The sequence below is a fragment of the Heptranchias perlo genome, unplaced genomic scaffold (assembly GCF_035084215.1).
Source record: "Heptranchias perlo isolate sHepPer1 unplaced genomic scaffold, sHepPer1.hap1 HAP1_SCAFFOLD_56, whole genome shotgun sequence".
Taxonomy (NCBI): Eukaryota; Metazoa; Chordata; class Chondrichthyes; order Hexanchiformes; family Hexanchidae; genus Heptranchias; species Heptranchias perlo.
This window is the reverse complement of record NW_027139581.1, coordinates 5,732,570-5,758,208: the sequence shown is the minus strand read 5'-3', so window position 1 is coordinate 5,758,208 and position 25,639 is coordinate 5,732,570. Positions and strand designations below refer to the sequence as shown.

At 43.8% G+C, this 25,639-nt stretch overlaps 1 protein-coding gene and 1 pseudogene across 1 annotated transcript in view; one reads left to right on the top strand and one right to left on the bottom strand.

Annotated features, from left to right (window-relative positions):
• The window catches only part of LOC137315777 (zinc finger protein 850-like), a 114,136-nt gene that overhangs the window by 43,074 nt on the left and 45,423 nt on the right, over positions 1-25,639 (bottom strand). The window lies entirely within an intron of this gene.
• Positions 12,494-18,066, top strand: LOC137315719 (probable G-protein coupled receptor 139; annotated as a pseudogene).

Below are 25,639 nucleotides of genomic sequence, written 5' to 3'. Positions count from 1 at the left end.
AACAGATTGTGTAACATCACCATTAATGTTAGTTACAGTCATTGAACAAATTGATTCAGTAACATCACCATTGATGTTAGTTACAGTCATTGAACAAACAAATTCTGTAACATCACCATTAATGTTAGTTACAGTCGTTGAACAAACAGATTCTGTAACATCACCATTGATGTTAGTTACAGTCATTGAACAAATAGATTCTGTAACATCACCATTAATGTTAGTTACAGTCATTGAATAAACAGATTCTGTAACATCACCATTAATGTTAGTTACAGTCATTGAACAAATAGATTCTGTAACATCACCATTAATGTTAGTTACAATCATTGAACAAATAGATTCTGTAACATCACCATTAATGTTAGTTACAGTCATTGAACAAATAGATTCTGTAACATCACCATTAATGTTAGTTACAGTCATTGAACAAATAGATTCTGTAACATCACCATTAATGTTAGTTGCAATCATTGAACAAATAGATTAAGCCCCTCGGTTTCACTTTCCTGTTTTTTCCACAGTGTATATTAAATTGGTGTCAAATAGTTTTTCAATGAAACAGTCCAAAACCACAATAATAGTTTGCTGCACTGAGTCACAAAATGGGATGGAAAGTGACAAGGTTGCTCTTGTTCTCATTCGCTGTTAATTCCCAGTTTTTATTTTTAGTTGTTTCCGGGATGTGTGTGACACTGATAAGGCCGCATTTGCAGCCCATCCCGAGACGACATGTAAAGGTGGCGACGGGCATTCTCGTTGAACCTCGACAGTCCGTGTGATGAGTTGCTCTTTTGTCTCTTAAGGTTCTGTCTTGTAGCAGTTATTTTACAAGTGAGTGGCTGGTTGGGCCACTTCAGAGGGATTAATAATTACCACATACTGTGTGACTGCAGACAGTCCCGCGGTAGTGTTTGAGTGGATAGGTGTGTACTTATTTATAAATCACCCCTCAAATCAATAATGTTCCAAACATTGCAGATCAGGTGTCGCCGATTTATTAAGCACACAGTACATGTAATAGTGCGTAGACATACAGATAATAGATCATACTTACAATCTCACATGATGATGTCTGGATGGGGATTCAATCGTGTTACTTTTCTGAGCTCGGTATCTTAGGCCTTTACGAATCTTTCGCATCTGTTCCACTTTTTATAACTTTTTCTTACCCCCTTCTAAGTGACAACCCACACGTTTCTCTAATACATAATACAACTCCAGATAATGTAAGTTTTAATGAGCCACTTCTCTTGTCCCTTTTCAATAATGACAAAGAATTACAAATTGCAAAGAATGTGCAAAACAGATAGAGGCCATTCGGCCCAACAGGACCATGTCGGTATTTATGCTTCACCTGAGCCTCCTCCCACTCTTCTTCATCGAATCCTTTCAACTTATCCTTCAATTCCCTTCTCCCTCGTGTGTTTATCTGGCTTCCTTTAAACATTTGTAGCATTCTTGATATTAAGCCATCAGCAAATTTACCGTTTACTGAATCACGGACCAATCGACACCCTGCTAACCTTCCTTCTTAGTCTCCGTTGAGAGAGCATCACATTACAGACGGATTGGTCTGGGGTAAGCCACTGTGGTTTCGCGCCAGGTCGAGCTCGAAGCTCCAGGATTGTTACTTTTATAGGATCAGGGTATGGCCACCAGTCATCTGCACTCTCTTCTTTTATAATTCTTACGCTGGCCGCACTACCCTTAAGTTCGGGTCCGTTACCGTTTTAGCTGATTTGAATGAACCTAGCGATCTTTGGATCGACGGGTAGTTCCTTGACAGTGTATTTTGTAAACCTGTGGACTAAATTTGTCGATAATGGGATATGGGCCTTCAAATTTTGGTTTCTGGTTTCCCTCAGACCTGTTAAGGCGGAGCATCACTTGGTTGCCTATCTCATACCCTTCTGAGGTGGTTCTGATTCTGACCCAGTGGCCTACTGGGGAGTGAACAAATAGATTAAGTTCCTCGGTTTCACTCTCCTGTTTTTTTCCACAGTGTATATTAAATTGATGTCAAATAGTTTTAAAATGAAACAGTCCAGGACCACAATAATAGTTCGCTGCACTGATTCACAAAAATAATTCGGGCTGCCGATAGTTGCATTGTTGTAACTGTTGTATCCGGGTGTCCATTTAATTGAGGTCCTGATCAATGACCTGTCATGCACACTTGAGGGAGGTGCATCCTTCTCCCGGTCATTATTTCGAACGGGCTGTATCCCGTGCTTTTAGAAGTGGTGCCTCGAAAGACGGTTAGATGGAGGGGCAGTGAGCTATCCCATTGTTTCTTGAATCGCAGAGGGACTTGGTTAATCTATTCTTTATGGTTTGGTTCATTAGATCCACTATTCCTGCCGCTTGAGGATTATCTAGAATGTGGAATCCGCTGCTGGATCCCTAATAATCGGAGTGTTTCGTGAATAACTTCCCCAGTGAAATGGGTTCCTCGATCTGATTCAATCGTGTCTGGTAACCCCCAACGGGTGAATCCATGTTCAATCAAGGCCCTCGCTGTTTAATAGGCGGTGTTTCTTACCACGGGGAAGGCCTCTACCCATTTGGAGGAACAGTCTCCCACTATCAGGGCATACTCATTTCTTCACGCAGTGCAATGCAAGGTCCAATGCAGTCAATCTACAGGCATTTCCATAGCCCTGATGTGGCTTTAACATGTCCCGATGGAATATAAATTCTTGGACCGGGGTCATATTAGGCACAAGTGATACATTGATTTACCACTTCCCCATCGCCCACTGCGGGCCACCACATAGAAAAATAGAATCATAGAACGGTTACGGCATAGAAGGAGGCCATTCGGCCCATCGATCCTGCGCCGGCTCTCCACAAAGCAATCCAGCTAGTCCCACCCCCCGCTCTTTCCCCGTAGCCCTGTAATTTTTTCTCCTTCAGGTACCTATCTAATTCCTTTTTGAAAGCCGCAATTGACCCTGCTTCCACCATCCTTTCAGGCCGTGCATTCCAGATCCGAACCACTCGCTTTGTAAAAATGTTTTTCCTCATGTCGCCTTTGGTTCTTTTGCCAATCACCTTAAACCTGTGCCCTCTGGTCCACGACCCTTCCACCATTTGGAACACATTTTCTTTATTTACTTTGTCTGGACCCTTCATTATTTTGAACACCTCTATAATATTTTCTCTCAACCTTCTCTGCTCTAACGAGAACAATCACAGCTTCTCCAGTCTATCCACGTAACTGAGGTCCCTCATCCCTGGAACCATTGTACTAAATCTTTTCTGCACCCTCTCTCAGGTCTTCACATCCTTTCTACAGTGCGATGGCCAGAATTGGATATAGTACTCCAGTTCTGGCCGAACCAGTGTTTTATAAAGATATAAACATATCTTCCTCGCTTTTGTACTCTGTACCTCTATTTATAAAGCCCAGGATCCTGTATGCTTTCTTAACCGCTTTCTCAACCTGTCCTGTTACCTTCAACGACTTGTGTACATATACCCCCAGGTCTCTCTGTCCCTGCACCCACTTTAGAGTTGTACCCTTTAGCTAATACTGCCTCTCCTCGTTATTCCTACCAAGATGTATAACATCACACTTCTCAGCGTTAAATTTCAACTGCCACGTGTCCCCCCCATGCCACCAGTCTGTCTATCACGATCCTCCGCACTTTTTACTACACTTCCAAGTTTTGTCTCATCTGCAAATTTTGAAATTATGCCCTGTACACCCAAGTCCAAGTCATTAATATATATCAAGAAAAGCATTGGTCCTAGTACCGACCCCCGAGGAACACCACTGTACACCTCCCTCAAGTCTGAAAAACAGCCGTCCAACACTACCCTCTGTTTCCTGTCACTTAGCCAGTTTTGTATCCATGTTGCCACAGCCCCTTTTATTCCGTGAGCTTCAATTCTATTGACCAGCGTATTATGTGTCACTTTATCAAACGCCTTTTGGAAGTCCATACACACAACATCAAGCGCATTGCCCTCATCAACCACCCCTGCCATCTCATCAAAAAAACTCAATCAGGTAAGTCAAACACAATTTGCCTTCTACAAATCCGTGCTGGCTTTCCCTAATCAATCCACACTTGTCCAAGTGACTGTTAATTCTGTCCCAGATTATCGTATCGAAAAGTTTCCCCACCACCGAGATTAAACTGACCGGCCTGTAGTTGCTGGGTTTATCTTCACATCCTTTTTTGAACAAGGGTGAAAATTTACAAATCTCCAGTCCTCCGGCACCACCGCTGTGTCTGAGGAGGATTGGAAGATTATGGCCAGTACTTCCGCAATTTCCACCCTTACTTCCCGCAGCAATCTAGGATGCATCGCACCCGGACCCGGTGATTTATCTATTTTAAGTGCAGCCAGCCTTTCTAGTACCTCCTCTTTATCAATTTTTATTGCATGCAGTATCTCACTCTATCTGTACAGTGATACAAACATCCCAATTTACTGACTTGTGGCGTTTCTGTACCAGAGACACAAACATCCCAATTTACTGACAGGCGACCTAACTGTACGAGTGAGATAAACATCCCAATTTACTGACAGGTGACCTTACTGTACCAGTGAGACAAACATCCCAATTTACTGACTTGTGGCGTTTCTGTACCAGAGACACAAACATCCCAATTTACTGACAGGCGACCTAACTGTACGAGTGAGATAAACATTCCAATTTACTGACAGGTGCCCTTACTGCACCAGTGAGACAAACATCCCAATTTACTGACAGGTGCCCTTACTGCACCAGTGAGACAAACATCCCAATTTACTGACTTGTGGCGTTTCTGTGCCAGAGACACAATCATCCCAATTTACTGCAGGTGACCTTACTGTACCAGTGAGACAAACATCCCAATTTACTGACAGGTGACCAAACTGTACGAGTGAGATAAACATCCCAATTTACTGACAGGTGACCTTACTGTACCAGTGAGACAAACATCCCAATTTACTGACAGGTGACCTTACTGTACCAGTGAGATAAACATCCCAATTTACTGACAGGTGACCTTCCTGTACCAGTGAGACAAACATCCCAATTTACTGACAGGTGTCCTTACTGTACCAGTGAGACAAAAATCCCAATTTACTGACATGTGAACTTTAGCCACGCAGAATCTGGTCTCGGCTTTGCATTGTTGGACGTTATAAATTTCTCAGTCAATTCACACAAGTGTTGCTGGAGCTGGGCCGTGAGTGTCTCTGCTATAGACTTGGTAATCATGAGAGCGTGAACTTCACGTCTGTCCAAGCTCGTCTCAGATTGGCCCTGTTGTTGAGGTGGGGATTTGGAATTGGAGTTTCGAATGGTTGTTTATTAAATCTGGAAGAAAGATGTTAATTTTCTCTTGTTGAATTAATCCTGTGCCAGTTTTCTCTTATTGGGGAGTTCATTGATTTGGTCTCAGCGAAGCAACATGGTTGATAATTCATGAATATTCTCTCTGAGCGGGGTTTGTACTGAAATGATTCACTGCAATACCGACCAGAGGGAATCTCCATGAACGCATTGCCAATATCCCCATATATTGCGAGCAAAGGATTTCCCGCTCTCTTCCACATTATGCGGAATAACTCACCATTTAAAATAGTTCCAGTAGTTGGTAAAATGTACATTTTTAAACACATTCCCCAATGTCTAATCCTCCTGCTGCACGTTCTATTGAACAGGGAGAAATTCCCAGGGAGCAGATCTCTGTATTTCTGCTGCCTGAAATTGAATTGTCGCTCAGTGGATCAGGATCAGGGACCCCACCTGATTTTCCCCTCTTCAGCCCAAATAATGCTCAGTCCAATTTTAACAATCTTATCGCTTCCCAGCCAAGTGAATAAATTAGCTGAACGTGGGGAGAGATTGATAATTATTATTCATGGAGAAAGCAACCAATATTATACTTATACATAGATTAAAATATATGTAGGTAAGATGCATATTAACATGTATTATGGGTTAAACATTACTATATTTTGCCTGTATCCTCTAAAAGACTAGGGTTCCTGGGGACAGACTCCGACAGACCCATCTCCCTTATCCTGAAACTGACAAGGGTTCGTGTGGACCTGCCCATACAGACCCATCTCCTTTATCCTGATAAAGGCCAGGTTTCCTGGGGACAGACCCCAACAGACCCATCTCCCTGATCCTGATAAAGGCCAGGTTTCCTTGGGAACAGACCCCAACAGACCCATCTCCCATATCCTGATAAAGGCCAGGTTTCCTGGGGACAGACCTTTACAGACCCATCTCTCTTATCCTGTAACAGACAACGGTTCCTGGGGACAGACCCAGACTAATTCATTTCCCTTATCCTGCAAGAAACGCCCAGGCCCCTACCGACCATTAAAATCATACAGGCAGAAGGAGGCCAATCGTCCAATCGTGCCTGTACTGGCTCTTTGAAAGTGCTATTAAATTAGTTCCACTGCACTGCTCTTTCCCCATAGCCCTGCAAATTTCTCCATTTCAAGGAAATATCCAATTCCGTTTTGAAAGCCGCTATTGAACCTGCTTCCACCACCATTCCGAGCCGTCCATTCCAGATCATAGCCACTTGTTGTGTAAAAAAAACCTCCTCATCTCCCCTTTGGTTCTTCTGCCAATTACCTGAAATCTATGTTCCCTAGTTGCCGTCTTTCCTGTCAGTGGAAAGAGTTTCTCCTTATCTACTCAATCAAAACCCATCATAATTTTGAACACCTCCATTAAACCTTTTCTGCTCTAAGGTGAACAATCCCAGCTTCTCCAGTCTCTTCATATAATTGAAGTTCATCACCCCTGGCACCATTCTAGTAAATCTTCCCTGCACCCTCTCTAAGGACTTCACATCCTTCCTAATGTGTGGTGCTCAGATTTGAGCACAATTAGACACAAGCAGAGACCTAGCCAGTGATTTATAAAGATTTACGACAACTTCCTTGTTTTGGACTCGATGCCCCTATTTATAAAGCCAAGGATCCCAAATGATTTTTCTTAAAAGCCGAATCGACCTGTCCTGCCACATTCAATGCTTTGTGAACCTGAACCACCAGGTGTCTCTGTTCCTATACCCCATTTGAAATTACATAATTTAGTTCATATTGCTTCTCCTCATTCTTTCTTCCAAACTGCATCAATTTACGCTTCTTTGTATTAAATTTCATCTGCCACGTTTCTGCCCATTTCACCAGTCGGTCTGTGTCCTCCTGAGTTTTGCTACTGTCCCCCTCACTGGTTATTACATTTCCATAGTTTGTGTCATATCCAAGCACTAAAATTATGCCCTGTATACATCAAAATAACAGTGGTCCTAATACCGACACCTGGCTGACACCACTGTATACTTCATTCCTTCTGGAGAGCAACCGTTCACCACTACTCTCTGCTTTCTGTCTCTTGTTCAATTTCGGATCAACGCTGCCCGTTTTTGTCCCAGATTACAGTCTCTAAAGGTTTCCCCACTTCCGATGTGAGACTGACTGGCCTGTAGTTGCTGGGTTATCCATCTCCCCTTTTTTGTAAACAATTTTACAACACCAAGTTATAGTCCAGCAATATTATTTTAACTTCACAAGCTTTCGGAGGCTTCCTCCTTCCAATTTGATGTGTGTATGTACACGTTGTATTGTGTGAGTACAATTTGATGTGTGTATGTACACCGTGTATTGTGTGAGTACACTTTGTATTGTGTATGTATACCTTGTATTGTGTGAGTACAATTTGATCTGTGTATGTACACCTTGTATTGTGTGAGTACAGTTTGTATTGTGTATGTACACCTTGTATTGTGTGAGTATACTTTGTATTGTGTATGTACACCTTGTATTGTGTGAGTACCGTTTGTATTGTGTATGTACACCTTGTATTGTTTGAGTACACATTGCATTGTGTATGTACACCTTGTATTGTGTGAGTACACTTTGTATTGTTGGGATATCAAACCCAATATGAAGAACTTCTAGAGTTACATTCGGAAAAAGAGAATGGTCAGAAGCAGTGTTGGCCCCTTAAAAACTGAAAGTGGGGATATTGTCATTGACAATGGGGAAATGGCAGACATGTTTAACGATTACTTTGCTTCCGTATTTACAGTAGAAAAAGAGGATAGCATGCCGTAAATCCCAAGAAAACAAATATTCAATCGGGGACAGGGACTCGATAAAATTAATATAAGTAAAGCAACATTAATGTCGAAAATAATAGCATTAAAGCGTGACCAGTCCCCAGGATCAGATGGTTTCCAGCCCAGGGTTTTAAAGGAAGTAGGTGAGCAGATTGCAGATGCCCTAACTATAATCTTTCAAAGTTCTCTAGATTCAGGAACTGTCCCTCTACATTGGAAAATTGCACATGTCAATCCCCTTTTTAAGAAAGGAGAGAGAGGGAAACCAGGGAATTATAGACCAGTTAGCCTAACATCTGTTGCAGGGAAAATGCTGGAGTCTATAATTAAGGATAGGGTGAATGAACACCTCGAGAATTTTCAGTTAATCAGAGAGAGCCAGCATGGATTTGTAAAAGGTCGGTCGTGCCTGACAAACCTGATTGAATGTTTTTAAGAGGTGACTAAAGTAGTGGACAGGGGAATGTCAATGGATGTTATTGAGATAGACTTCCAGAAGGCATTTGATAAGGTCCACATAAGAGACTGTTAGCTAAGATAGAAGCCCATGGAATCGAGGGAAAAGTACGGACTTGGTTAGGAAGTTGGCTGAGCGAAAGGCGACAGAGAGTAGGGATAATGGGTAAGTATTCACATTGGCAGGATGTGACTAGTGGAGTCCCGCATGGATCTGTCTTGGGGCCTCAATTATTCACAATATTTATTAACGACTTAGATGAAGGCATAGAAAGTCTCATATCCAAATTTGCCGATGACACAAAGATTGGTGGCATTGTAAGCAGTGTAGTTGAATACTTAAAATTACAAAGCGATATTGATAGATTAGGTGAATGGGCAAAACTGTGGCAAATGGAATTCAATGCAGACACATGTGAGGTCATCCACTTTGGATCAAAAAAGGATAGAACAGGGTACTTTCTAAATGGTAAAAAGTTAAAAAGAGTGGATGTCCAAAGGGACCTAGGGGTTCAGGTACATCGATCATTGAAGTGTCATGAACAGATGCAGGAAATAATCAAGAAGGCTAATGGAATGCTGGCCTTTATATCTAAAGGACTAGAGTACAAGGGGGCAGATGTTATGCTGCAGCTGTACAAAACCCTGGTTAGACCGCACCTGGAGTACAGTGAGCAGTTCTGGGGCCGCACCTTCGGAAGGACATATTGGTTTTGGAGGGAGTGCAGCGTAGGTTTACTAGAATGATATCCGGACTTCAAGGGTTAAGTTACGAGGAGAGATTACACAAATTGGGGTTGTATTCTCTGGAGTTTCGAAGGTTAAGGGGTGATCTGATCGAAGTTTATGAGATATTAAGGGGAACGGATAGGGTGGATAGAGAGAAAATATTTCCGCTGGTTGGGGATTTTAGGAGTAGGGGGCACAGTCTAAAAATTAGAGCCAGACCTTTCAGGAACGAGATTAGAAAACATTTCTACACACAAAGGGTGGTAGAAGTTTGGAACTCTCTTCTGCAAACGGCAATTGATACTAGCTCATTTGCTAAATTTAAATCTTAGATAGATAGCTTTTTGGCAATCAAATGTATTAAGGGATATGGGCCAAAGGCAGGGAAATGGCGTTCGATCACAGATCAGCCATGATCTTACCAAATGGCGGAGCAGGAACGAGGGCTGAATGGCCGACTCCTGTTCCCATGTTCCTATGTTCCTACACCTTGTATTGTGTGAGCACAGTTTGTATTGTGTATGTACACCTTGTATTGTGTGAGTACACTTTGTATTGTGCATGTACACCTTGTACTGTGTGAGTACACATTGTATTGAGTATGTACACCTTGTATTGTGTGAGCACAGTTTGTATTGTGTATGTACACCGTGTACTGTGTGAGTACACATTGCATTGTGTGAGTACACTTTGTATTGTGTATGTACACTTTGATGTGTGTCTGTGCACCTTGTATTGTGTGAGCACGGTTTGTATTGTGTGGGCACACCGTGTATTTTGTTCGTACACTTTATATAATGTAAGTCCACACCGCAGTGTGTGAGTGTCGCGGTTGTTCTGATTCTCGCCTGCTCCAGATGTCACTTTTCAGTTAATCAGAGAGAGCCAGCATGGATTTGTAAAAGGTCGGTCGTGCCTGACAAACCTGATTGAATGTTTTTAAGAGGTGACTAAAGTAGTGGACAGGGGAATGTCAATGGATGTTATTGAGATAGACTTCCAGAAGGCATTTGATAAGGTCCACATAAGAGACTGTTAGCTAAGATAGAAGCCCATGGAATCGAGGGAAAAGTACGGACTTGGTTAGGAAGTTGGCTGAGCGAAAGGCGACAGAGAGTAGGGATAATGGGTAAGTATTCACATTGGCAGGATGTGACTAGTGGAGTCCCGCATGGATCTGTCTTGGGGCCTCAATTATTCACAATATTTATTAACGACTTAGATGAAGGCATAGAAAGTCTCATATCCAAATTTGCCGATGACACAAAGATTGGTGGCATTGTAAGCAGTGTAGTTGAATACTTAAAATTACAAAGCGATATTGATAGATTAGGTGAATGGGCAAAACTGTGGCAAATGGAATTCAATGCAGACACATGTGAGGTCATCCACTTTGGATCAAAAAAGGATAGAACAGGGTACTTTCTAAATGGTAAAAAGTTAAAAAGAGTGGATGTCCAAAGGGACCTAGGGGTTCAGGTACATCGATCATTGAAGTGTCATGAACAGATGCAGGAAATAATCAAGAAGGCTAATGGAATGCTGGCCTTTATATCTAAAGGACTAGAGTACAAGGGGGCAGATGTTATGCTGCAGCTGTACAAAACCCTGGTTAGACCGCACCTGGAGTACAGTGAGCAGTTCTGGGGCCGCACCTTCGGAAGGACATATTGGTTTTGGAGGGAGTGCAGCGTAGGTTTACTAGAATGATATCCGGACTTCAAGGGTTAAGTTACGAGGAGAGATTACACAAATTGGGGTTGTATTCTCTGGAGTTTCGAAGGTTAAGGGGTGATCTGATCGAAGTTTATGAGATATTAAGGGGAACGGATAGGGTGGATAGAGAGAAAATATTTCCGCTGGTTGGGGATTTTAGGAGTAGGGGGCACAGTCTAAAAATTAGAGCCAGACCTTTCAGGAACGAGATTAGAAAACATTTCTACACACAAAGGGTGGTAGAAGTTTGGAACTCTCTTCTGCAAACGGCAATTGATACTAGCTCATTTGCTAAATTTAAATCTTAGATAGATAGCTTTTTGGCAATCAAATGTATTAAGGGATATGGGCCAAAGGCAGGGAAATGGCGTTCGATCACAGATCAGCCATGATCTTACCAAATGGCGGAGCAGGCACGAGGGCTGAATGGCCGACTCCTGTTCCCATGTTCCTATGTTCCTACACCTTGTATTGTGTGAGCACAGTTTGTATTGTGTATGTACACCTTGTATTGTGTGAGTACACTTTGTATTGTGCATGTACACCTTGTACTGTGTGAGTACACATTGTATTGAGTATGTACACCTTGTATTGTGTGAGCACAGTTTGTATTGTGTATGTACACCATGTACTGTGTGAGTACACATTGCATTGTGTGAGTACACTTTGTATTGTGTATGTACACTTTGATGTGTGTCTGTGCACCTTGTATTGTGTGAACACGGTTTGTATTGTGTGGGTACACCGTGTATTTTGTTCGTACACTTTATATAATGTAAGTCCACACCGCAGTGTGTGAGTGTCGCGGTTGTTCTGATTCTCGCCTGCTCCAGATGTCACTTTTCAGTTAATCAGAGAGAGCCAGCATGGATTTGTAAAAGGTCGGTCGTGCCTGACAAACCTGATTGAATGTTTTTAAGAGGTGACTAAAGTAGTGGACAGGGGAATGTCAATGGATGTTATTGAGATAGACTTCCAGAAGGCATTTGATAAGGTCCACATAAGAGACTGTTAGCTAAGATAGAAGCCCATGGAATCGAGGGAAAAGTACGGACTTGGTTAGGAAGTTGGCTGAGCGAAAGGCGACAGAGAGTAGGGATAATGGGTAAGTATTCACAAGTATGCTGGATTGAGCCTCATGGGTAGCGATCCTTTTTCGCTGTCTGACAGAAATGAACATTCGGTATGAGTCAGCCAACCTTTGTTTTGCAAAACTGCTGGGAAATTACTGCAGACACTACCCTTGGCCGCATAAGACCTCCAGCCTCAAAAGTTGTCTCCCGAGAGCCCGAGCAACATTCTACTGCCTCCCAAAATAAACATGGAAAGCAACATCTTAATGTATTTGCTCAAATAACTGTAAATGATTGTGGAACCTAATGGCGTCTCTTGAGATTTCCAACACGTATAAATGAAGCGCACTTTGAGCCTGTCACAGGCAAACTGTGGGATCTGTCTCCAGCACCAGGAGCGATAATTCCTTCTCATAGAAAATGCACGGCCGAGTAACTGGTCCAGTTTATGCCATTTACTATCCTATTCTTGCAGCCATTGGAGTTCCTGGTGAGTCATTGTACTAAATTAGTAATTGTGTAAATCACGGTTTAATGAAGCTACTGCTGTTACTGACAATTAACAATGTGACATATTCATCTCTCGGTTGTTGGTGGAAAGTCACCTCGTCGGAGGTATCCTAACTTCTCATGATTTTTTATGCTTTTGTTATTTTACACAAGTCATAACCGTTGAGTCTCGAACACGCACAATATTCTGCGACTACTCCTGATCACCAACATTGTGTCTAGGCTGATAATTGCCCTTAATTGATAAAAGACAAAGTATTCGTGTTGTGGACACTTTTCTTAAAACCTATGGGTGTGTGTGGATAACTCTACAGGTGGAATATCTGAGGACACGTTTTCAACAATAACGCCTTTGGGTAGGTTTTGACTTTGTGGGCTGGTGTAAAGTGGACTATAATGAGTAGGCAGCCCATTTTACAACTCGTCCTAATTTCACCTTTGGGTAGATTTTGACTTCGTGTGTTGGTGTAAAGTGGACTATAGTGAGCAGGCAGCCCATTTTACAACTCTTCTTAATTTCACCTTTGGGTAGATTTTGACTCTGTGGGCTGGTGTAAAATGGACTATAGTGAATAGGCAGCACATTTTACATTTCCTCCTAATTTCTTTTCCATTGATCTCAAAGGAGAAGAAAATCGGACGGAGTGTAAACCAGGAGGCCGATTCCCTATCTTCCGTGTTGCACTATTGCCCAAACACATTTCACCGCCATGCTTCCCTCTGATAATTGTTTAATTTTCTGCATTGAAAACAATGGAGCCACGTTACAATGTCAATTTCTTTGCATCAATGCATTTAGGATGATTATGAGCGCACAGGCGCAGTGTATATAAGAATTTAATGCATTGTGTTTTAAAGTTTAATGTTCACTTTTACCACCGGTCGGAAAACGAGCGGTGATGCAACGGCCGCCCGTTTTACACACACCTGAATTTCGATTCCATTGACGTCAATGAAAAGGAAAATGGTGCAGGGGGTATCATGCTCCCTGCCCAAGTTGAATTTTACCCACCCCCAGAGCCTCAAACCCCCCTCTGTCAGGGCGATTCTCCTGTTCCAAATCTCTGACTTTTAATCTTGGGGTAGATTTTCAACTTGCAGCCCCCACCTGAAAATGACGCTGCTGATCGGCTGTCCTGACCTAAAACACTGCTCGATTTCCTTTTCCCCAAACACCAGGGTGGTATGATGGAAATCTACCAGTTTGTATCTTTGTTCAAAATGTCTCAATCACTGGACACGGTCTGTTCCTATCACCTCTGTCCCATCCTTTCATAGTTTTAAACACTTCGGTTATATCACCCCGAATTTGGGTCGATCTAATTAGTAAAGCCCCAGTGTTTCAAGTCTTCGTATTTGTATATCATCATACCAGGCAGCATCGTTGTGAATCTGTGCTGTAAACTCTCTATTGCATCAGTATCCTTCGTGTAGTGTGGAGCCCAATACTGCATACTGCATTTTTATTAAGGTTTTATGTAGGTTCATGATTACCTCTTGGTTTTTCTTTTCTATACCTCTTGAGATAAAACCTGATGGCTTATCGCCCACTTAATTAGGAATTCGCTTGATTGGTTTATTGCAATCTGCTATTTTCTCTCCACTTTGCAGTGAACATGAAATGAAAACATAAAAAAGTTGCAAATGACCAACAAGCCGGTGAGCGTGTGTAAAGAGCATCAGACAAGTAAGGTTTGATGTGTCGGCCCTTGGTCACGGACTCGTCAGTTCTGATGAAGGGCCCGCAATCGATGTCATAATCTGTCTTTGGTCTTTAGAAATGTTTACGGACTTGATGTGCATTTCCAGCCTTTGTGCTCTTATTTCAAATTTGCAGTTTCATTTCAGCGGGTTTGAGTTCATTCTTGTCACCCTCTGTTTTATCATTAATGCACATTCTGCGCTAATTTTGGCCTTTAAGTTGAATCGTTCTCTCCGGTGAACTGGTTCATTTCCAGTGGGGTTTGCTGACAGAAACGATAGTAATGCTTATAATAAAAGACATGAAGCTCTGAATTCAATATCGACAGATTTTGTAAAAACAATGTACAGCTCTAAGGAGAATAATCCCAGATATCAGGTTTTGATTTTTAATGAATTATTTCAATCTATTTACTAACCAATAAATACATTTATCGAGCAGGTTAACTTTAGTCATTAAGTTGAATTTATAGAATAATTATTAATTGAGTGAGTCACATTCAACAGGAAATAACGCGAATAGTTTAGTTACCGAAGAGACCCTCGCTAAGGTTCCACTGCTTTGTGCTAATGGGTGGTCCTGCTGCATTCTGTTCTGACAGGTTGCTGTTCGCCATAGATGGATGAGGGGGGAGGGCGGGAGGGAGGAATCCTGCTGGTTTCTTCAATGCTTTACAAAACCGCGGTCGATAACCGATGTGACGCGAGTTTGACAGAGAAAGAGATGAGGCTTATGGGACTCAGGGCCGGAGTTTAAGCCATAATGAACGTGGAAGGAATCTGAGGGGTAGGCATACATTCAGGGAGCTGGAAAAGGCATTGAAACGGCCTTTACGTTGAGATTTAGGCACCTGGCCTGGTCGTAGGCCGCTTGAACAAAACAAGATTTTGCAAAGATGTTTTTTTTAAAGTGTACAGGTGAAGACATTAGTGAAGACAAGTGTTTACATGAGCAATGGATGAGTTTGATGTTTATGTCATGTAAATTTTATGTTTCGCTGTAAATATGTAGTTAAACCGGTTTAATGATAAATGAAGTTTACCTATAAACCAATAAACTGCAAGAAATTTGCATCAAAAATATATTTACATCTAATTAAGTGTGACAGAAAATTCTGAGCAAAATCAGACACAGAAAGTGTGATGAATGGGAAACTCACATCGAATGTAGGGGGCCTGATATTCGGAGACCTCAATCCAGGAGCTGCATGGGGACATCTGTTTCGCACCCCGGGGAATGCCAGCCCGATGTTAGTGATGCCTCAAAATCGCGTCCATCTCTTTGCTGCGGTTATAGGCGATTGGACGGTGTGCTCCAACCTTTGGTCGCCCAAAGTGCAATATTGACCCCAGAGTTAAGACTAAATGTAAGGGATAAAATTGGGTTTGGCTGCAACGCAGAACGATAGCGATTCCGCAGCAAATTTTAAACCATGCCTGATTTTGACTTCGCCCATTTTGCTCTACCCGAAGACCAATGTCACCGCCTATATTTAGTCTTGACTCCCTGGGTCGATTTTGACTTTTGGGTGACGAGCGGTGAAGTGCAGTGGCCCGTGGGACCAGTACCAAGGACCTCGTGCACCGAGGACCCCAATTTGCACTTTTAAAGCTGTCTACTGCCTGAAACAGTGAGTGACCCAGGCGGATAATTGTAGGCCGGCCTCTTCGTTGGTGGCATCAGGACCATAAAGCTGTCAACCCCATTTTGAATCCAGTTAACGTCAGGCGATACCAGTGAAAATTGACCCCCTGTATCAGATGGATTGGGAGACCAGCTAATAATCTTATGTCTGCCTCCTCTACATGACTAAAGAAACTGACTTCCCATTGTCACGTTTTGGCACACATTTGTGATAATTTATCCCATTAGTAATTCCTACTTTTAGGTTTGTAATGGAAGCGGCCGACTGAAACCAGAGCTATTTAATTACACCCTTCCGCCAGTAGTGGCGCTATAGCGCCTTAGTTTGCCGTTTCCCGGCTGCTCACTCTGCACTGCACAGAATCGTCAATGCTTCAACAAGCTACTCCGTTCCTCAAGTTCAGTAATGTTTGCCATTTAACAATAAATAATAAGATTGAATTAGAGCATGATAGGACTAGGATGAATGCTCACTTTTACCGCCGGTTGGAAAACGGGCGATCGTGAATAGCCCGCCCGTTTACAACCCCATTGGGGTTGAGAGTGACAACAACCCAGGTGGGTTCTCAGCATAGAATAGAAAAAAATTACTCAAAGTTAGTCCATTTATACACCTAGATGGACAATGTGAGATGGCTTACTCTGAACCGATCATTTCTGAGATTTTAGTCCTGTGATTATTCTGTGTCATGTGCTACTGCACCAGTCAATGGCAATGTGGCACATCATATTCTCCATTGTCACTGGTCTGTGAGTTATGGCTATAAACATCACATCTTGACAGAATAAAAGCAGTTGAAACGTAGACATGTTGGCTCTAAACTAGGGATAATTCTTACATAAACCTTAAGCTGCTTCTTAAATTGCATTAACCTGAGACTTCCTGCTTACTGAGCATTCCCTGTTGAATCCTGATCACCTAATCTAAACCATGTGCTGGCCTCTATCACACAGAAAACATTCTCATAACACAACGATGAAAATACTGACTACAGAATTGTTGAGCTATTTTCCTATTATGTTATACAATATCCCACAGTACACAGCTAAATATTGCAAGTGACCTGAACACTAGAGATCCACTAATTATTGTTTGTGTTTCTTTCTGTAAATAATGTCACGCTGTGGTTGGTTGAAGTATCGAAGGTGTCACAGAATCCTGTCACATTGATATGTTTGCTGGGACTTTGATTGGTAACTGCCCAATTTTAATTTGCTTCTTGCTCTCAGTTAATTTAGTGGCGATTGTGATCCTGTCCCGAGGAAGATGCGGTCTCTCCAGATGTATCACTCGGTACCTGGTGTCCATGGCGGTGACGGATCTCCTGGTCGTTATCACAGCTGTGATATTCAATCGGATTATTGGCATTTATTTTCCAGTTAGTTTTTTGTCTCTGACTCCGGCTTGTACTTTCAGTACTGTGCTAATTTATGCAGTCACGGAGAGTTCTGTCTGGTTAACGGTCGCTTTCACCTTTGATCGATTTGTGGCCATCTGTTGCCAGAAGCTGAAAACAAAATATTGCACCGAGAAAACGGCGGCTGTTGTTATAGGAACGGTTTGTTTGCTGAGCTGTTTAAAATTGTTCCCTGGAACTTTATGTACGAACCACTATATAAAATTAACAATGTGCCGTGGTTTTGTAATATCAAATCAAGCTTCTGCACTTCATTCGCATGGGCAGCGTATGATTGGTTTGCACGTATTTTAAATCCAGTTCTCCCGTTCCTTCTGATTTTTTTACTCAATGCTCTGACCGTCAGACACATTCTAGCGGCCAATAGAGCCCGCAGCAGACTCCGGTTCAGCAACAATGGAGAGAATCAGAGTGACCCAGAGATGGAGAACCGGAGAAAGTCCATCGTTTTACTCTTTGCCATCTCGGGCAGTTTCATCCTGTTATGGATGACGTATGTTGTAGATTTCTTGTATGTGAAAATTACAAACGAATCTTATTTCACAGGTGTCAATTTCAATGACCCAAAGTTCATTCTCCAAGAAAGTGGAAATATGCTCCAGCTCCTGAGTTGCTGCACCAACACGTGTATTTATGCCGTGACACAGACTAAATTTAGAGAGGAGTTGAAGAATGTGGTGAAATATCTTCGGAATCGAATTATTAAGTTCGTAAACTAGACAAGCAGCAAGTTCCGGCAACAATTGTAACTCGGATTGCAACCTGCTCTCTTTCCTTTCTTTGCCTGACATGATGGGGGTGAATTGATCTTCAGCGGTCGCGTAAAACGGGCGGTAAAGAATCGGCCGCCCGTTTTACAACACGCCTGATTTTCGTTTGGTGTGACGTCAAAAGAGACGAAAATCGGACGAGGCTGCATCTTTACCGCCCCCTCTGTCACCAAGCTGCTCTTTCACAGCTACTTCCACCACATTAACCGGAGAATACCCAAGGATATGATGTAAAATGATCTGGTAGATCTTCAGGTCGGTAAAGTTCACAAAGGAACGCTAACAGATGTGTAATAGATTCCATGCTGCATTGCCTTTACACCAACATTAAACCATACAAAATGAGCGTGTTAACCCTTGAGTAAAAATAATGAACACAGCAATGTTAAGTGTTCAAGGACAAACTTCACTATCGGAAGGTCTGTCCTCCTATTTCTATTGCAATCCGCCCCTCACTACCACCCCCACCCACCCCCCAACCCCATGTTTTCCTGAAACTGAACATTTAGGTTTGATTAAGTTCCACCTGCGTTCTCGAACTGGGGTCCCTCGAAACTAGTATCAGAAACACAGGCAAAGCTGTAATTTCTTTCATGATACTTTTTTTAACCAAAAGAATGGGTTTTGAATCCTGGGATGGTCTGCTCACCGAGAGTCGGTTACTCTCCCTAAAGTAAACAACTACTCTATGCAACCATTTTTCTCCACTGAAAGCTCACGCTGTCACAGCCGCAATCTGTCTTCGGAGATGAAGCTGGTATCTTACTCTAAGCTGTATCCAATGTTCCTGAACAAAACAGCTGGGCTTCCCTGAGGCGCTGTGGGCCATGAGCAGCAGCAGAATTGTATTCCACCGCAGTGTGTAACTTCTTGGCCGGGCATATCCCTCATTCCTCCATCACCATCAAACCAAAAGACTAATCCTGTTTCAATGAGGAGTGTAAAAGTGATGCCGGGAGCAGCACCAGGCATTCCTGAAAATGAGTCACGTGTCTGGTGAAGCTACAACACAGGATCACATGCGATGCTAAACAGCGGAAGCAACATGCTATAGACAGAGCTAAGCGATCAGGTTAAATCTCTGCAGTCCTGCCACATCCCGACACGATTGGTGGTGGGCAATTAAACAACTAACGGGAGGAGGAAACTCCATTAACATCCCCATCCTCAATGATGGCAGATCCCAGCACGTGAGTGCAAAAGACAAGGCTGAAGCTTTTGCAACCATCTTCAGCAGAAGTGCCGAGTGGATGATCCATTTCGGCCTCCTCCCGATTACCCCGCCATCACAGAAGCCAGTCTTCAGCGAATTCGATTCACTCCACGCGATATCAAGAAACGGCTGAGTGCATTGGACACAGCAAAGACTATGGGCCCCGACAATATACTGGCTGTCGTGCTGCAGACTTGTGCGCCCGAGCCATATCCTCAGCTAAGCTGCTCCAGCACAGCATCTACCCGACAATGTGAAAAGTTGCCCATATGAGTCGTGTCCACAAAAAGCAGGCCACATCCATCCCGGCCAATCACGGCCCCATCAGCCGACCCCCAAACATCAGCAAAGTGATGAAAGGAATCGCCAACAGTGTTATAACGCGAAACTTAATCAATAATAACCTGGTCAGCGATGCTCAGTTTGGGTTCCGCCAGGACTAGTGGTTCCCAGAGCTCATTCCAGCCTTGGTCCAAACATGGAAAGAAGAGTTGAATTCCAGAGGTTTCGTGAGAGTGACTGCCCTTTATATCAAGGGAGCATTCGACCGAGTACGGCATCAATGAAACAAACCTGCAATTCTTCAGCCAATTCGATTCACTCCACGTGATATCAAGAAACGGCTGAGTGCCCTGGACACGGTCCCGATAACACCCACACCTTTTGCCAAGATGTTTCAGTGCAGCTACAACACTGACATCTCCCCGACAACGTGGAAAATTGCCCTCTTATGTCCTGTCCAAAAAAAGCAGCTCAAATCGAACCCAACCAATTACCGTCCTATCAGCCTACTCCCAATCATCAGCAAAGTGATGGAAGGAATCTTCAACAGTGCTACAATGTGGAACTTCATCAATAATAACCTGCTCACCGATACTCAGTTTGGGCTCCGCCAGAACCACTCAGTTCCAGACCTCATGAGAGTCTTGGTCCAAACATGGACACAAGATTTGAATTCCAGAGATGAGGTGAGAGGATTGCACTCGATATCAAAGGGGCATTTGACCGTGTGTGGCATGAAGTAGACCTTTAGTAAAACTGTACTAAACATAAAGAAAGGAAGACTTGCATTTATATATCGCCTTTCACGACATCCTAAAGTACTTTACAGCCAATGAAGTATAGTCACTGTTGTAATGTAGGAAACGTGGCAGACAACTTGCACACAGCAAGATCCCACAAACAGCAATGAGATAATGACCAGATAATCTGTTTTACTGATGTTGGTTGAGGACACCAGAGAGAACTCCCGTGCTTTTCTTCGAATAGTGCCATGAGATCATTTACATCCACTGAGAGAGCAGACTGGGCCTCATTCGAAAGACGGCACCTACAACAGAGCAGCACTCCCAGTACTGCATTGGAGTGTCAACCTAGATTTGGTATTTTAAGTCCTTGGAGTGGATCAATGAACCTACGAACTTCTAACTCCAGAGGCAAGAGTGCTACCACTGAGCCACGGGTGCCACCTCTGGGGATAAGCTGCTGAACTGTCTTGTGGCTGGAATAAGACCTATATTGCAGAAAGATGGTCGTGGTCGTTGCAGGCCAATCATATCAGTTCCAGAACATCTCTGCAGTGTAAGAATGAACCCAGTGACAGATATATTTCAGTATAATTATAATCAATACTGTAAATAGAATGAAATGTGCTATGAATCTATGTATCTATCAATGTAAATTGTACTGTGTATTAATGTAGTATGAACCACGTAACGTGTATTCAATAAGAAAGTGCTGGTGGGCCGAGAAGGGTGCATGATGGTTATTATGGTCAAGTTTGCAATTAAAACTGACAGAATGCTTACAGTATTGAAGTGACAATTAACAGACCTTGGGGAGATCACAGGCTTGAGGGACGTGGGCTGTAATGATCAGGGAGTCACTCAGGCTCAGGCCTCTCTATCTCGAGCCCCCGCAAGCTAGTGAATAGAAGTTTGTTCATACAAACTGTGAGGGCTGGCAGTGTAACTCTAAGATAAGGTACCGTTAAGTCTGTAACAACAAGGCACAGCTGGTACCAGGAGTGGCTTGGAATGTAACTTCTAAAGGGTGAGAGACATGAGGAAGGCGACAAGATTCTGTCGAGGAAGAAAATAACTCTTCAGTCAACAGAACACAGCAAGTGATAGAGAGAGAGACAGAGAGAGAGAGAGAGACCGCGCCGCAGTCACTTGAAGGGATATTTCCAAGGTTTCAAGGAACAGACTTTGACTATTTCTCTTTGTTAAGTCTCACCTTTTTGTACTAATTGTGATCTGCTTAATAAATCTGTTTTGCCTTTAACCGTAATACCAGTACTGTGGTGGTCTTGTTGTTGTCATGAACCAGTCCTTGGATTGGATTAAATTATAATCCTGAAAGTAGGGGTTGAAATCCTACAATTGGCGACCAGAAAGGGACTATTTTTGACACCAGCCAAAACCTGGTATTACTGGATATAAGGTAAAGGACGCGATGGATATCACTTGATCACCGGTCAATCCTTGTGGAGGGTTAGTAATAACTAACGGATCGTGGCTCTCTAAAGTACACCAAGATGCCGAACAGGGATGGTTGGAAGGAATATAGTACCCGGATAGAGAAGACGTGTAGCGGGACTGGTGTAGAGATCTTATTGTTCGAATGCCTAGGGAAAGGCCCAGAAGTTACGCTGAGGGACGCCGTGGCTTCATTGAACAGAGAGTTACTGATAAAAAATGGAGGCGAGATAAGGCGATCCGCTTGATCACTTATGCAGCCTCATATTGAGCAGAACGAGATCGAGATATCATCCTACAGCAGCAGAAAGAAATTGCCGAGAAGGATAGTCAGATTGACAGTTAAAAATGCCAAGTTGCATCGGCGGCTGCAATCGTGCAACATCAAAGTGTTAATGCTGTACAGGCTGGATCAGCATTACATCATTTAGAGGTAACACGATGCCAGCTAGAAACTGTAAGGAAAGATAATACTCGCCTCACTAAAAACTTCGAGAATGCAAGAGGTGATTTGCGAGAAGCCCTTCAGCGCCTCGACAGAGAGGCAGACCACGGAGCATGCCGGGACAGAATCCAACAGTTAGAAATCAGACGAGGAGGATAACAAGCTGTGGTAGGGGCCGTTATAGCGGGAGACCCCGGGCAGAATTACCAATGGGATTGTAGGTATGGTCAGTCCCTGTATCCCCCGATCCAATGAATGGACCCTCCACCACTGTATGTAAAACCAATGTCGGTCATTCAGATCGAGGGGAAAATGGGAAGTGAGGCTGCGGAAGGCGGAGTGAACGGCCCACCTCCTGATATACAGGGAAATCCAGTTAATACAGTGACTCGGTCCCGGGTATATCCGGACCCTGTCCCTGCTCCCCACGCTGGGAATCAGGGACTGGCGGGTCCACCTGAAGCAGATAATAATGGCCCACCTCACGCCAGGGCACCGTTACTACCAGCAGGGTTACCTCTCTGGGCGGGTACGAATGAACAATCCCAGCCCTTGGACTTTGCAGGGTTAAAAGCCTGTTTTCAACAGTTGGGACCAGTGACCATGCAGACTTGTCCAATCGAATTAAAACAAAGGGTGATTGTTTTCCGGACGTACCACCCTACGTTGGAAAATGAGGAGATGAAAAAGATCCTGATAACCACTCTTTTCAGCGAGGTGTGGGCATCCTTACCGTTTGCCGTCTTCAGGGAAAACCACACCCTAGAAGATACTATAAGCCGTGTACAAACTGCTTGAGGGGTGAACTCTACGGATTTACCAGTTTTCATGTCCCAGACTAAGCAGAATCCCAGCGAGGTGCCCTGTGCTTTTGCAGACCGACTATATGCCACATATACCATGGTACAGGGAACCCCAAATGCGAATGACCAAGATGAGAAAAATGAGGTTGCGTTTCAAAAAAATATTCCTGAGAAACATTCGTCCATCGCTTCGATTAGCTCTGGGACATACTGTTACCCACTGGTCACAGTGGGACACCATACTCCAACAAACCACGTCGGCTTGGGAGTTTGCGAAAACCCAGATGCAAGTACTACCCGCCAGTATGCTTTCCCCAGACAGGCCTGTTAACACAGTAGAAGGTCCACGTCAAACTGCTTCTGCGCCACCGCTCTGACCTAACGGTGCATTCTATAATTGTGGAGTCGCCGGACACTTCGCGAGAGACTGTCCAGTTGATAAACGTTTCAATGCTGGGAGAGATAGAACAGGAGGGCTTCGAGTAAACCAGACCCCAAGATCAAATCAAATGACCAAGTGAAACCCAGCCCCGGGCGAATATCGAGCCCAGGAGCCACCAAATTCCAAGGCATGGTCAGATACTGTAGATGATAGGATAGAAAAACTGACCAGTATTGTGCAGACCTTAATAACCACCCGCGTGCATGAGCGTCCGGTAGCCCAGATTACAGAGTCGCGGCCGGAACTCCCTCCTTCCTTATGACAGGATCCCACCCCCTCCCGATGGAGAGAGTGAGGTTCTAGCCGGACGGCCATGGCCGACCTGTGATCCCGGCCTCCTTGCCGGAGGGGTACGGCAGACAATGTTGATTAACACAGGATCTTAGATAACTATTGTACACTCCTCCTCCCCTGAGGCCCACCTCACTGGGTAGGCAGAGAAGGGTGCATGATGGTTATTATAGTCAAGTTTGCAATTAAAACTAATAGAATGCTGACAGTATTGAAGTGACAATTAACAGACTTTGGAAAAATCACAGGCTTGAGGGAGGATGGGCTGTAATGATCAGGGAGTCACCCAGGCTCAGGCCCTCTCTATCTCGAGCCCCCGCAAGCTAGTGAATAGAAGTCTGGTCTACAAACGGTGTCCTGTGAAGGCTGGCAATGTAAACTCTAAGATAAGTTAAGTCTGTAACAACAAGGTCCAGATAGTACCAGAAGGGGCTTGGAATGTAACTTCCAAAGGGTGAGAGACATGAGGAAGGCGCACAAGATAATGGCGAGGAAGAAAAGAACTCTTCAGTCAACAGAACACAGCAAGTGATAGAGAGAGAGAGAGAGAGACCGCACCGCATTCACTTGGAGGGATACTTCCAATGTTTCACGAAACAGACTGTGACTATTTCTCTTTGTTAAGTACCACCTTTTTGTACTAATTGTGATGTGCTTAATAAACCTGTTTTACCTTTAATCATAATACCGTGGTGGTCTTGCTGTTGTCACGAACCAGTCCTGGGATTGGATTAAATTATAATCCTGAAAGTGGGGGTTGAAATCCTACGGTCATCAGTGCAATGTCCTGGGGCCAACTACCTTCAGCTACGTCATCATGGCGTCAGAAGTGGGGCTTTTTTCTGGTGATCGCAGGTAATGAAACAGTCCATCCCCACATGTAACAAGACCTCGACAACATCCAGGATCGGGCTATAAGTGGAAAGTAACATTCGCACCACACAAGTGCCAGACAATGACCATCTCCAACAAAAGAGAGTCTAACCACCTCCCGTTCAACAACAAGAACAACAACTTGTATTTATAGAGCGCCTTTAACGTAGTAAAATGTCCCAAGGTGCTTCACAGGAGCGATTATCAAACAAACTTTGACACCGAGCCACATGAGGAGATATTAGGACAGGTAACTAAAAGCTTGGTTAAAGAGGTACGATTTAAGGAGCGTCTTCAAGGAGGAGAGAGAGTTGGAGAGGCAGAGAGGTTGAGGGAGGGAATTCCAGAGTTTAGGGCCGAGGCAGCTGAAGGCACGGCCGCCAATGGTGGAGCGATTAAAATTGGGATGCGCAAGAGACCGGAATTGGAGGAGCACAGAGAACTCGGAGGATTGTAGGGTTGGAGAAGGTTACAGAGATAGGGAGGGGCGAGGCAATGGAAGGATTTGAAAAAAAGCATGCGAATTTTGAAATCGAAGCATTCCTGGCCCCGAAGAAAATTTAATTTACCGAGCACGGGTGTGACGGGCGATAAGGACTTCTCGTGATATGGGCAGCAGAGATTTGGATGAGCTCAAGTTTATGTCTGGTGGAACATAGAGGCCGATCAGGAGAGCATTGGAATCGTTATCTCTAGAGGGAACAAAGGCATGGATGAGGGTTCCAGCAGCAGATGAACTCAGACAGGGGCAAAGACGGACGATATACTCCGTGCTCTGTATCACTGTGACTGTTCCCGGTCCGCACTCTCCGCCAGGTCCAGGTTTTTTGTACACACTCCCGTGCTCTGTATCACTGTGCCTCTCCCTAGTCTGCACTCACCGCCAGGTTCAGGTTTTAGTACTCACTCCCGTGCTCTGTGTCACTGTGACTGTCCCTAGTCCGCACTCTCCCCCAGGTCCAGGTTTTTGTACTC